At 36.8% G+C, this 14,341-nt stretch overlaps 1 long non-coding RNA gene across 1 annotated transcript; it reads left to right on the plus strand.

Annotated features, from left to right (window-relative positions):
* Window positions 1-1,459: 1,459 nt before the first annotated feature.
* LOC144992161 (uncharacterized) lies at window positions 1,460-9,136 on the plus strand. The gene is made up of 3 exons (XR_013656023.1): window positions 1,460-1,696; window positions 2,723-2,848; window positions 5,858-9,136. It is a non-coding gene; the product is annotated as an uncharacterized LOC144992161 (long non-coding RNA).
* Window positions 9,137-14,341: the final 5,205 nt, after the last annotated feature.

Consider the following 14,341-nt stretch of genomic DNA (forward strand, 5'->3'; position numbering starts at 1 on the left):
AAAGACAGCCAGTTAAACACTGAAAGACATATTTTTTCGGTATGTCTTTCATACATCTTTGGTATTAAAAACTCTCCAAGATGAATGTGCCTGACTCCACCTGCAGGTGGATCACAGACTTCCTGACGGACAGACAGCAGTATGTGAGGCTGGGGAAGCTCGTCTCAGATACTCGGACCACAAGCACCCGATCCCCCCAGGGCTGTGTCCTTTCACCCCTGTTACTCTCCCTGTACACAAACAGCTGCACAGCTGGTCACCTTTCTGTCAAACTCCTGAAGTTTCCTGGCAGAAAAGATCCCCTCAAGAAACACTGCAGGCTGTTCCATAAATAAAATATAGTTTTGCCATTGCCTTGCAGCTCGAAGTTCAAGTGATTTAGTTTTTCAGTAATTTCAGTCAAAAATGCAAGTTCAGATTCACCAAATTCAAATTCACCATATTCAGCAGACATCTCCTCCAATAGCACCTTGAAAATCCTGTGCTGTTTTGCTTTGCCGCTGAGGTGTTGATTTTCACAATAGGAGTCATCATGTGTCCAGAGCCAATCACTTGTGCACATAAGGCCTGCTGGTGAATGAAGCAGCAGTAATGCAGACATTTTGGAAAGTCTGGGTCAGCTTTACAGTGAGTGATGAAACCTGTTTGTCTATTGATCATAGCAGGAGCCCCGTCTGCAGTCACTGCTACCAGCTTTACTAATGGTACTTTTTCTGCACAAAAACTCCTTCACCGTGTTATACATTTCAACTCCTCTTTTAATTGTCTGTAAGGGCAGTTGTGTTTTGAAAAATTTTTTAGACTTCTTTATATTTATAGATATGAAGATTTCTCAACTTAAATAAAGCAGCCGATTGAACTTCTAAGAAAAGTCCACCAGAGAGAGTCAAAGGGATTACAATTCGGCCTCTAGGTAGCAGGTGACCGTTAAGTATTTATGCTGTAAAAGATTTTGTTGTTCTTTGACAAAGTTCACATGCAGCAGGCTTCCCCCACCAGCAAAGCATCATGGGAAGTATGACGTCACAACCCCTGAATAGCAAACGTTTCTTGTGAGATGTATCTAACAGAATCACCCACAAAACATTTTTTTGAACACAGACATAACACAAAGAAGACAACACACCACCACTTTGGGATTGGAATGTAATTTTATTAGATTTTAACCCTTGGGATCAAACTAAAAACGGAGCTGTCTGATTGGTCCATGGGAGAACTCATGCCAATGGGGCACAAACCCAACAGCTACAATGTTCCCTAACGGACTAATGATCAATAAAATAATTACTATAAAATGTTCTACACATACATACGGAACTAAACGAAGTAGAACTTCTATTATTTCATGAAAGCAATAACATGTAATCAATCTACTTCATCAAATACGAACGATAAAATGCATGATGGGAAAAACCACAAGTCAAGCAGCTGGTCAAGCCATTGAAGGCAGGGCATTTTCGTCTGAGTACTCCCTCTGCTCGACCCCTGCTGGACGACTGGAGAATCACACCCCACAGAGAATTTCGCTGAAGCTTGCCGAATTTGAGCAAATCAGTTCTTTTCAGAACTTTCTCATTTCCTCTGCACTTCGATCTTCGACGCTCCTGACCAGCAAGGAAGACTACAGGACCCCCAGTGAGAAGAACTCGACCTTGCCAGACGCACTGCGCCGAGGACGCCTTCAATTTGACTCGAGGTTTGTCACGACCATTATGAATTTTCCCGCGACTTGTAAACGAACCATTACTTTAATCGACCATCGACACTTTTTTACATCGCCACAACGACTACTCACCTTCTGATTATCAATTTTATTGAATAAAAAACCGTAAAAGTTGCTTAAAATTGATTAGACGAACGCAAATAATTTGACCTTTTACTTCGTTGAACCGGAAGTGATGGCGGGCATTTTGTTTCGAACGTAATTTTAAAAAGACTTTTCAAAGCAAACCAACCGACGAATTTTCTTTTTAAACGGACACAAATGTACAAAATGACATGTAGAATCGATACTGGTCGACAAACAACAAGTTTCTATCAGTTTCAGAGATCGTTTTTTTTTGTAGTCTATCCACCATCTTTGTAGTTCTCAATTAAATATTCGAATGTAGTTTTTACGGTTTTTAAACCACATTAACCAGTGAAACTCCTTTCTAATTGATCAAATACATAGCAGTTCACATATAATACATTTTGAACGCGTGCCGACCCGTGAGTATTTCCACTGAAGATCAGTTCCAACCTATTTTGTACTTTTTAGGTTTTAAGTTAAATTTTCAGTGTTTAATAATTTCATAGGACACATGTTAAATTTATTTGTGTATAAATGTTTTCATATAATCTATAAGTGTGGCAGCCAGTATGAATATATTTGCAGGAACACACACAGATTTTAAAATGGCTGCTTGGCCTCCTGTTCGCTTTAGGATTGATAACGTTATTATTAGTTTATAAATGTTTTTATGGTCTTGGGCCTTCATATTTGTCTGATATGATTTTAATGTATGATCCCCTGTGGACCCTGAGGTCCTCTGATACAGGCCTTTTGGTTATCCCAAAAGTTAAAACACACGGCAAGGCCTCATTCAGTTTTAATGGACCTCCTCTATGGATTAGCCTCCCAGAGAGCATCTACCATTTCATGTCTATTAAAGTTTGTTTATGTATTTATTTTTGTTTGAATTAAATGTTTTTCCTTTTACATTTTTATTTGTAACTCCAGAGTTTTCCTCTGAGGGATCTTCCACACCAGTGACTAAACCTTTGTCTGGACAACAGAGAGAGGAGCTGTTTGCTGTTTTTTCCAGAGAACGTTGTGTTTTGTAAGCCATTAAAGAGTTTGGTAAAGGTAAGTTAAATTTGCAGTGTTTAATAATCTATTATAGCAGTGATCCCCAACCTTGTTTCAATAAACTTGATTGCACATTTTTTAAGTTAACGGACAGGTCTTTGAGATGTTGGTGGAGGATTACTGTAGCAACGCCACGCAGAAGGAGGAACAGATGTGTGACATCACACATCCCAGCTTTAATTTAGACACCCATGGATAGAACATTGCATGGCTCTCATCATCCTCCCCCCTTCTGCCACTCATGGTGCAAAAAAGAAAAATGTAGCTATTTTTTTCTGGAAGTAGAAGGCTCCTCTTCTGTCTCCTGGCTGGGCCTTTTCACCTATGCAAAAAAAACTTTCCAAAGACGTTTGTTTTTTACTCATTTTGCTAGCTCCTGGGTTTTATTTTAGCGATAACTTATCACGTGACTGAGAGGAGCACCTTGGTCTGTGTTACTATGGAAGCGATTCTGTAGCATTAATAAAAAGCAAAGTCAAAACCAGAAATGCCTTTTAATTTTCAAGATGAAGCTGCATTTTTTGACTCAAAAATAAAATGAAAAAGCCATCCACCAAAATGCTTTTTCATTTCCTTCTTCAACACTGATTATTCTGTCACTTAATTAAAATTAAAATGAAAATGGTATTTGACATTTCATTTTCAAGACGTTCCATGGTAAATGTGTAGCATAATTCATTTAGAAATGTCTAATTTGACATTTAAAATGGATTAATAGAAATGCTTTTTATTTTCAAAGTGAAGCTGCATTTTTTGACTCAAAATTAAAAAGAAAAAGCAATACTTCAAAATGCTTTATCATTTTATACTGCAACACAGCTTTTTTGTCACTTAATTAAAATGATAAAGAAAATGGTATTTGACATTTCATTTAAAAAAAGGTGCATGGTAAATGTGTAGCATAATTCATTTAGAAATGTCTAATTTGACAATAAAAATGGTTTAACAGAAATGCTTTTTAATTTTCAAAATGTAGCTGCATCAAATAGCTCAAAATTCAAATATAATTCAAATATAATAGCAATATTTCAAAATGCTTTTTCATTTTATACTTCAAACCGCTTATTCTGTGTCATAATTAAAATGAAAATGCAAAGAGGGGATTGCATTTGCATTTTAACATCCACCCTGCAAAACTTGGAGCAATATTCATTTCTTAAAAGCATTAGCAGAGGGGAGGCGGGGCGATGACGTCACTGCTTTCTCCGTGTGTCCGCCTGCTGAAAGACACACGCACCAGGAGCAGACTGTTAGTGGCAGAGAAGAGGGTTTTGTGATGGTTGTGAACTTCTGATGAGTTTGCACAGCTTCTCAGGACTAACTAGCAGCATGTCCGTCTTCTGCGGTCCTCCTCCTGACGCACGCAGACAAGCTTTTTATCTTCGGACCGCCAGCTGCCTTTTCATAGCGGAGCGCGAAGCTCCGATCGCTGAAGGCGGAAATGCTGCTACGATGATCCGAGAAACCATCATATGAATTTGTGTTTCCAGTGGTGTCCAGAACAAAATAAAAACTGATGTAATTCTCACATATTTACAAATTTATTTGCAGCTAAATTTGCTGTTTGACAGCTGGAGCTCCATCAACAGACAGATTTCTCCATGCTAAACGGTTGCTGGTTGGACCAAAAACACTCACTCAGCGTGAAGCTGCAGGAGACTATCTTCATAATGTGCTTTTATTACTGTTATGATTATTATTAAAGGCCTGCTCTGCTTGATCATATGTTTGTAAATCCGTGCGGTCAGACGACGCTGAAGAAGTTGGGTTGGGATTCACAGCTTCTGATTCAAGAGGGAGCTAAAGGAACATTCTGCTGCATTTCTCGCATTAAGATCCAGGAATCCAGGTTTGAGCAGGCCAGGTCCAGCGGTTTGTGAACAGGACCCAGTTTTAGGTGATCTTAATGCGAACACAGACACACCAGGTCTCTCAGCGACAGCGGCCGTACACACGGAGAAAGCAGTGACGTCATCGCCCCACCCCCCCTCTGCTAATGTGTTTAAGAAATGAATATTGCTCCAAGTTTTGCAGGGTGGATGTTAAAATGCAATCCCCTCTTTGCATTTTCGTTTTAATTATGACACAGAATAGGCGGATTGAAGTATAAAATGAAAAAGCATTTTGAAATATTGCTTTTATATTTGAATTTTGAGCTACATTTTCAAAATTAAAAAGCATTTCTGTTAATCCATTTTAATTGTCAAATTAGACATTTCTAAATGAATTTTGCTAGACATTTACCGTGGACCTTTTTTAAAATGAAATGTCAAACACCATTTTCTTTATCATTTTGATTAAGTGACAGAATAAGCTGTGTTGAGGAAGGAAATAAAGCATTTTGAAGTATTGCTTTTTCTTTTTAATTTTGAGTCAAAAAATGCAGCTTCATTTTGAAAATCAGAAAAGCATTTCTATTAATCCATTTTAAAGGTCAAATTAAACATTTCTAAATGAATTATGCTACACATTTACCAGAGAACGACTTGAAAATGAAATGTCAAATACCATTTTCATTTTAATTAAGTGACAGAATAAGCTTTGAGGAAGGAAAAGAAAGCATTTTGGGGGATTGTTTTTTCATTTTATTTTTGAGTCAACAAAATGCAGCTTCTTTTTGAAAATGAAAAAGCATTTCTGGTTTTAACTTTGCTTTTTATTAATGCTACTGAATCGCTTCCATACATTACTGGTGACATAGACGGGTGTGACAGTCACACAGAGAATCGGGCATCTTTTCAAAATAAAACATCTTTCAGATTCAGATATAAATAAACCGGAAGTAAAGTAAGTTATTTATTATTTGCGGCCCGGGGGTTGGGGACCACTGTATTATAGGACACATGTTACATTTATTTGTGTATAACTATTTTCCAATAGTCTGAATATTTAATTTTATGTTTTTGATTATTTGTCTGTGTGGTATAAATGTATTGCTTTATGTATACATAATAGAAATGAGAATTTTATTTTAATGGTGGTTTCATTTTTTTATTTTTTTTTTAGATGCCACGAAAGAAGGGATTTAATATGCGTCGCACCAAAGTGTGTAAGGTTCAGGAAGAAGGTAAAACTTCTGGTTGTGTTTGTCTGGAGCAAATACAGAGGCCTTTGATTTCTGGAATGAAAGTAAGATTGACAAATTCAAGTGATAGTACAACATCGCTTACATGTTGTGTTGTGGCTGCAATCAACCATGTTGTTGCTCCAGTGTGTACATGGAGGGACGCTGATGTTGATAATATTAGAAATGAAGGTGTGCAGTTGGTTTGTTCATTTAATGGAAGTGATGGATGTGTGAACAATTCCGAAAAGTTATTCAAGGTTTCTGAAAAGCTCAGTGTGTTTGGAAGAATTTGGGATGTTGCTATCAATGAGCCTGTGTATTCTGGTGATTCAAAGAGTGAAGATTTTTCACTGTTGTATGAAATGATGCAGGAGCGACTGATGGAGGAAGATCTGTGTTTGTTGGATTTGCAGGGTTTCGTTTGTGCTGTCATTCATCACAAAGAGTATTTTGTTGTGGTTGATTGTGGTGCACGAGATTCATCTGGAATGTTTTCTAATATTGGAACATCTGTGGCTGTCTTCAACAGTTGCTTTAATGACTTGATGTTGCACATTTGGAACTTGAAAAAGTCTTTGAATGCAGAATGGTTTGGCATTAGTTCAATGTTTGTGAAAGAAGCTTCTTGGGACGGGTGTAATAATACATTTGGTTTGGGAGCAGAGGATGCACGTGTGAATCAGTCAGTTTTGGGCAAAAGACAGACTGGTTTTATAAAAGAACATGTTCAGGAGTTAAATGACAAAATTGTGGTTGGCGATAAATGTAAAGTGTTAATGGAATGCAAAAATACATTGAAAATTGGAAAAAAGGGCAGTAATTTAAAAAAAAAATCATCTTCAGTGATTTTAAATGAAAACAATTGTAACAGATTTGACACAGAACGTTGTGTAAGGGGATCTTTTCATCAAGGAGATCGGCAGCTTCAAAACAGAGGTGTGCAGTGCATGGCAATAGCCCTGGTGAGTATGGCTAAACACACGCATCGTAGTGTTTTTGAGTGGGAGGCAACAGACTTGGACCATGTTGTGTTTCTTGGTGATCAGCTTTACTCCTCGGTGTGTGAAAACAAAATCATCCCTGGAAATTTGAAGTTTTTGTCAGTACCTGATTTGCCCATGGATTCTGAAATTGATGGTAAATTATTTAAGTTTGAGTATGGTGAATACGTTTCTGGGATTGTTAATGTGAGTAATGGTAAATTTGTTGACAGTGGTGAAGTGATAACTCTTAAAAAGGGACTGGAGCACATGCTTGTCAAGTATAAAACATGTTTTTTGACCATAGGCAGTAGTACTTGTGCTGTTATTTCAGAAAACGGCCATTATGCTGTGGTGGATTCACATGCACGCAGTGGTACTGGAATGGCAGATGTAAATGGAAGAAGTATTATCATGTACCTTCCTAGTCTTAATGATTTATACAATTATATTTGTTGCCTGAGTATTTCACTTGCAGGGAAAGAAATGGCTTTTGAAATTGCATCCGTTGCTGTTACTGACAATGATCATAGTGAGAAAAATAAACAAAGTGTGCTTGAGAAGGATTGTAAAACTGGATTAAATACTGGGTCACAGTTTGGTTTCGGGTGCAGTTTAGATGTTCAAACTGGTCCCTTACCGTTGCATGAAAGTAACAGAAAGCGTAAGCTTTCTACTGTGCAACGTGAATCAAAGAAGACAAAATGGTATGATGCTAATGAAGCTAGTTTGGATGTTGAGTTTCTTGATGTTTCATCAAAGAAACTTGAGTTTTACCCTGTTGATTTTGATGTTACACAAGCATTGTGTAAACAACTGAATGTGCATTGTGAAAACACTGCTTGTTCTAACCCTCTAGAGGTTGATATGTTGGGAATTCCATGTCAAACTGATCATATAGTAGCCGATGGCAATTGTTTTTTTAGGGCTGTGTCCAAAGTTATTAGTGGTACAGAGAAAAATCACATAAAGTTAAGACGTGCAGTTGTCACACATTTACAAAAGAATGTTGGAAATTATAGTTCTCTTTTGAGATCTGAAAATATGTCTGTGGATGAATATCTCAATGTTTCTAGAATGAGATTTTCTGGTAGTTGGGCTACAGAGGTTGAAATTCAAGCTACAGCTGACTACTTGGGTGTGAGTGTGTATACATTTCACAATGAACGTTGGTTGAAATATGCCTGTCAACGTAAGGCCATATCTAAACAAGGCATATATTTGCAAAATATAAATGAGTGTCATTATGAAGTTGTAACTTGCGTTGAAATGTTTCAGCAGCAGCGTTGTTTTGGGTTGTGTAAATCTATGGAAAAAAATAATTTGGGTCATAATATGAGGCAACGCAAAAGAGACTCAGAAATGCTGTCAGAAGGAGATTGCAAGAGTGTTAAACATGGCAGGTCTGAAGTTGGTGATTGTAATGAAGTTTTGTTTAGTGCATTGGTTAACAATGATCACCAAAACAGTGAAATTTATCAAAGTAACAATTTAGTTGAAAATGCTTTCAGTTTTTATCCATTGTCGTTTGAGAGTACAGTTTTGTTGTCAAAACATATTGATTTAGATTTTGTGAAGCAGTATGAAGACATTCCAACTAATAATGTAACGCTTGGTTCTATTTGTAAGACAGAGGTCACATTAAATGATGGCAATAGTTTTTTTCGTGCTATTTCTCGAGTCATTAGTGGATCTGAAAATTGTCATAGAAGAGTTCGACTGGCTGTTGTTAAGTTTATGCTAAAGAACAGTGACATTCATATGAAGTTGCTGGAGAAAGGATATGCCACAGTGTCTGAGTACATTCAAAAGTCACGTATGAAATATGTTGGCAGTTTTGTATGTGAGATTGACATTCAAGCTACTTCAAATGTTTTGGGAGTAGAAATTTTTGTACACAATGGTAGCATATGGAGAAAGTATAACCCTGTAAATAAAATACTTGGAAATCAAGCAATTTATTTGCGAGAATGTGGTGAGAAATATTACGAGGTTGTTGTTTGTGTTCATTGTAGTGGTAAAATTGGGTGTGCCAATTGGTGTAAAAGCAATAGTATTTGTTCTGAGAAACCACTGTTAAGATGTCGTTCTTTTCAACCACATAATGTTAGTTGTGATTCAGTTGGTGAATCTTCCTTTTCAAAGTATCTAAAAAAAAGGAGATCTTTTTACCACAAAATGCAATATCAAACAAGTGAACTGCATAAACAGAAGAAAAAAGATATGAGTAAAAGGAAATATGCATCTGATTCTTTGCGTAGATCCAGAGCATTAGAATTGAGTAAAAATAAATATAGGGAAAATGCTATGCATAAAATGTGGGTTAAAGAACGTAGTTCTGCAAAATACAGAACTGATGATTTACACAGACATCGTGTTAAAAATGGGAGTAAAAGCAAGTATAAATTTGATTTGTTACACAAACATAATGTTAAGGAAATGAGTAAAAGAAAATATCAGATTAATGTTACTCATAGAGAAAATGTTAAAGCACTGAGTTCTAGAAAATATCAGAGTAATGTTACTCATAGAGAAAATGTTAAAGCACTGAGTTCTAGAAAATATCAGAGTAATGTTACTCATAGAGAAAATGTTAAAGCACTGAGTTCTAGAAAATATCAGAGTAATGTTACTCATAGAGAAAATGTTAAAGCACTGAGTTCTAGAAAATATCAGAGTAATGTTACTCATAGAGAAAATGTTAAAGCACTGAGTTCTAGAAAATATCAGAGTAATGTTACTCATAGAGAAAATGTTAAAGCACTGAGTTCTAGAAAATATCGTCAAGATCCTCACTTTAGGAAAAGTGTGTTGGATGGGATGAAATTGAAGCGACAATTGAATAAAAAACAGTTGGAAGAGTTTGATGTTGTTATGAAACAATTTTTGGATAAAGTTAAAGATGGACCTGGGTTTGTTTGTTGTGTATGTCATAGGTTGTTATTTGAACATCAAGTATTACATTGTAAAAAAGAGTTGTACAGTAATGCAGGACTTGGACTTATCGCTGATCAATGTATCACTTCTGGTTATTTGCATATCTGCAATGCAAACTGCTCAAAAAATTGTGAATGGATGAAAACATCAAGAAGCAAATTGTGGATTTGTTACACGTGTCATGCTAAAATCAAGAAAGGTAAAGTACCAGCTGAAAGTGTTAAAAATAACTTAGAACTTGAACCTATACCAGCGGAATTGGCATGTTTAAATCAATTAGAACAACATCTAATAGCGTTACATATTCCATTTATGAAACTGTTAGCATTGCCCAAAGGTGGACAGAATGGCGTGCATGGACCTATTACTTGTGTTCCTGCAAATACTGAACAAACAACTTATTTGTTACCACGCATGTCTATTGAGGGTTCTCTTGTGCCTGTGAAATTAAAACGGAAGCTTACTTATAAAGGACATTATGAATATCAGTATGTTGATACGGAACGTGTTAAGCAGGCTTTACAGTTTTTACAAACCCATAATTATTATTATAACAACGTGAAATTTAATAATGATTGGATTAATGGTTTTTGTAAAGAAACATCTGATGTGGTAGAAAAAGATGTTGAATGCACTGCAAATGTTGACGATTCAAATGTTTTAGGAGATGAACTTCTGCATGATAGACAGCAGCATTGCATGTTCCAGGACACTTGTCTAATGCCAGTAGACATTGGTCAAGAGGCTTTGGATCAATATTTTGATCACATTTTGAATGTAGCTCCCGCTGAAGGCAATAGTCCGGTGAAGTTGTTGTCCGATATTACAAATGAGGCTAAGTGTTTTCCTGTGTTGTTTCCTAAGGGTGGACCAACATATCATGATGGAAGACAACATCCTTTAACTCTATCACGATATTTTAACAACAGGATTCTTAATGCTGATTGTCGTTTTGCACAAAATGTGGAATATATTTTTTTTGCCCAATATATGACAGAATTAGAAAAGGTCGTTTCAAATGTTTCGATTGCAGTAAGAAAAGGTAAGTATAATTTTAAAAATAAACGAGTAGTTACTGGAGAGTTGTTGAAAAGTGATGATTCTATTAAAAGGATGTTGGAATTTGATGATGGGTACCGATTTTTAAAACCAATTAGAGGTACGCCAGCTTTTTGGCAGGCGGCCCAGAAAGACCTCATGGCTTGTGTGAGGCAGCTTGGAATCCCCACATGGTTCTGTTCATTTTCTTCAGCTGATATGCGTTGGAAGAATTTACTTTCCTGCATTCTGAAGCACGAAGGTAGAACTGAAACTGTGGAGCAGTTGGAATGGGCAGACAGATGTGAGCTTTTGCGTCGTAATCCTGTCACTGCTGCTCGGATGTTTGATTTTCGTTGGCATTGTTTTCTGAAAGAGGTTCTTATGTCGCCTGCATGTCCTATAGGAAAAATTAAGGATTATTTTTATAGGGTGGAGTTTCAGCAACGAGGCTCACCACATCTTCATTGCCTGTTTTGGATAGAGGATGCACCTGTAATTGACAGAAATACAGATGCTGAAGTGATTGCATTTATTGATCGTTATGTGACTTGTGAGTTACCATCAAATATTGACTTACTGGAAATTGTAACATCTGTGCAAAAACACTCTGAAACACATGCGAAAACATGTAAAAAAAAAGGAACTGTGTGTCGTTTTAATTTTCCTAGACCACCTTCTGCGCGTACATTCATATCACGTAGCACAAGTGCTGAAGAGACACAGTCTTGTCAATGTGTGTTATCACAGAAAGAGTCTTGCAACTGTAAAGAAAATGCACAGACACCGCAATTGAAGAAAAAAGAGGCTTTTGCATTGATTGCACACATTAAAGCTGCTCTCTCAACTGATGGGCCAACTTATGACAATGTTGAGGATTTGTTTGAATCTGTTGGGTTAAACCAAAGCACATTTGAAACTGCATATAACTGTTGTGCTCGGAAAACCCATGTTGTGCTGAAACGTCAACTTAAAGAAGTTTGGATTAATCAATATAGCAAGCCACTGTTAAAATGCTGGAATGCTAATATGGATATACAGTTTGTTGTCGACGCATACGCATGTGTTGTGTACATCATTTCTTACATCTCTAAATCAGAGAAGGAAATGGGTTTATTATTGCAGTGTGCACAAAAGGAAGCATGCAGGGATGGAAATGCTTCTGCCAAAGAGAGTCTAAAAACATTAGGCAGTACATATTTGCACAACAGAGATGTATCTGCTCAAGAAAGTGTTTATAGACTGACAAATGCACATTTGAAAGAGTGCTCTCGGAAAGTTGTGTTTCTTCCTGTTGGTGAAAATACTGTTAAAATGAGTTTACCGTTAAAAGTACTTAAAGAAAAAGCATCAAAGCATTCTGTTAGCACAGATGATATGTGGATGACAAGCATTGTGGATAGATATAAGAACAGACCTAAGAGTGATGATTTTCCTTCAATGTGTTTAGCAGTATTTGCTTCCGAATTTCGTGTGTTGTCAAAAAATGAAAGTGCTGCTAAGCGAATAAAGTTGAACAACAACACTGGATATGTTGTAAAAAGAACCCGCACACAACCTGCTGTTGTACGTTACGTTAAGTTCTCTGAAACAAAACAGCCTGAATTGTTTTATCAAAGCAATCTGCAGTTGTTTTTGCCATACTACAGCGATAGCCAGCTGAAACCTCAAGGTTTTGAAACGTATCAAGACTTTTTTCATAAGGGCACGATAAGACTTGGTAATTCAGGTCTGCAGTTGGTAAAGTCCGTGGTAACATTAAACAGAAGTAAATTTGAAATTGATGGTGATAAATTGGTTAATGCTCAGCAAGGGATAGATAATGCTGGTGTAGTTGAAGATGCCTGGTGTGAATTATGCCCTGAGCAAGAATTGGAAAGACTTGAGTGTCAAGAGTTGTTGCAGAACCAAAAAAGTGTCGATGATGAACAGGAATTTGATATTCCTGATTTAAGAGTTTCTGCTCAACATAGCCATTTCTTTCAACTGAATAACACAAAAATGCCTCGTAGTGATGGCTTGGCTTTAATTCGCTCTTTAAATGAAATTCAGATGGATATTTTTTACCAAGTGAGAAAATGGTGTGTGGAAAAGGTTTTGGGAAAAAAGCCAGAACCATTCCACCTGTTCATAACAGGAGGTGCAGGGACTGGTAAAACTCACCTAATTAAAGCAATAAAATATGAATCAAATAGACTATTGTCTCCTCTTTGTCGTCATGTAGATGACATCTGTGTTTTGTTGACGGCTCCCACAGGAATTGCTGCGTTTAATGTACAAGCAAGTACTATACACAACACTTTTTGTATTGGTAAAGATGTCCGCTTACCTTACACACCACTGGGTGAGGAAAAATTAAATTCTTTACGTGCCATTTACAGCAGTTTACAGATTTTGATAATTGATGAAATATCCATGGTAGATCATAATTTATTAGCATATATTCATGGGCGTCTGAGGCAAATAAAGCAAACTGGTAACTCTGCATTGTTTGGAAATGTTTGTATTATTGCAGTTGGGGATTTCTTTCAATTACCTCCAGTGAGAGGAAAACCATTGTATGTAGAAAATGTGGGTATGGATCTTTGGTGTGGTGTGTTTGAAATTGTTTGCCTAGAAACCATTGTACGCCAAAAAGATCAGGAATTTGCCAAATTACTCGGCAGAGTTAGGACACGATGCAAAGGTACTGAAATGTTAAAAAGTGATATCCAACAATTGAAGTCACGTGAAACGGGAGAAGGCAGCTCTGCTTTACATATTTTCCCAACTAATGGTCAAGTAAATCAACATAATTTAACCCATCTACACTCATCCTGTCCAGAGTATGTAACTATTAAAGCTCAAGATTATGTAAATTGTAAGGAAACAGGTAGACAAGTGTTACTAAGTGGTAATCATTCAAATGCTAACAATACTTGTCTAGCAGAAAGACTTCTTTTGGGGAAGAATGCACGTGTCATGCTCTGTAAAAATGTTGATGTGGCAGATGGTCTTGTCAATGGTGCATGTGGAATTGTGACTGATATTGTCTATAGAAACTCTGACTTTCCACAAATTGTTTTTGTGAATTTTGATAATAAAGACATTGGAAGACAACGGAAGAAACAGTATGAAAATCATCCAGGGCTTGTCTCAGGTTCTGTAGCCATTGTTCCAGAAGAGGAACGAGTCACAGGAAGAGGTGGTCTGAGACGTCAGTTTCCTCTAAAACTTGCTTGGGCTTGTACTGTTCATAAAGTTCAGGGTCTTACCATTGATAATGTTGTTGTGTCTTTGAAAAAAACTTTTGCTCCTGGGCAGGCTTATGTTGCATTAAGCCGCGTAACAAGTTTGTCTGGTTTAATTATTCAAGATTTTAAGGAACAGGCCATTTACTGTAACAAAACAGTTTCTGAATATGTGGCAAACATGCCTCAATATCTGATAAATAAAGAAAATCTCACTTCTAGTTCATGTGAATTCAGC

This window comes from Oryzias latipes, chromosome 5, assembly GCF_053564925.1.
Source record: "Oryzias latipes strain Hd-rR chromosome 5, Olatipes_Hd-rR_3.1".
NCBI classification, from domain to species: Eukaryota; Metazoa; Chordata; class Actinopteri; order Beloniformes; family Adrianichthyidae; genus Oryzias; species Oryzias latipes.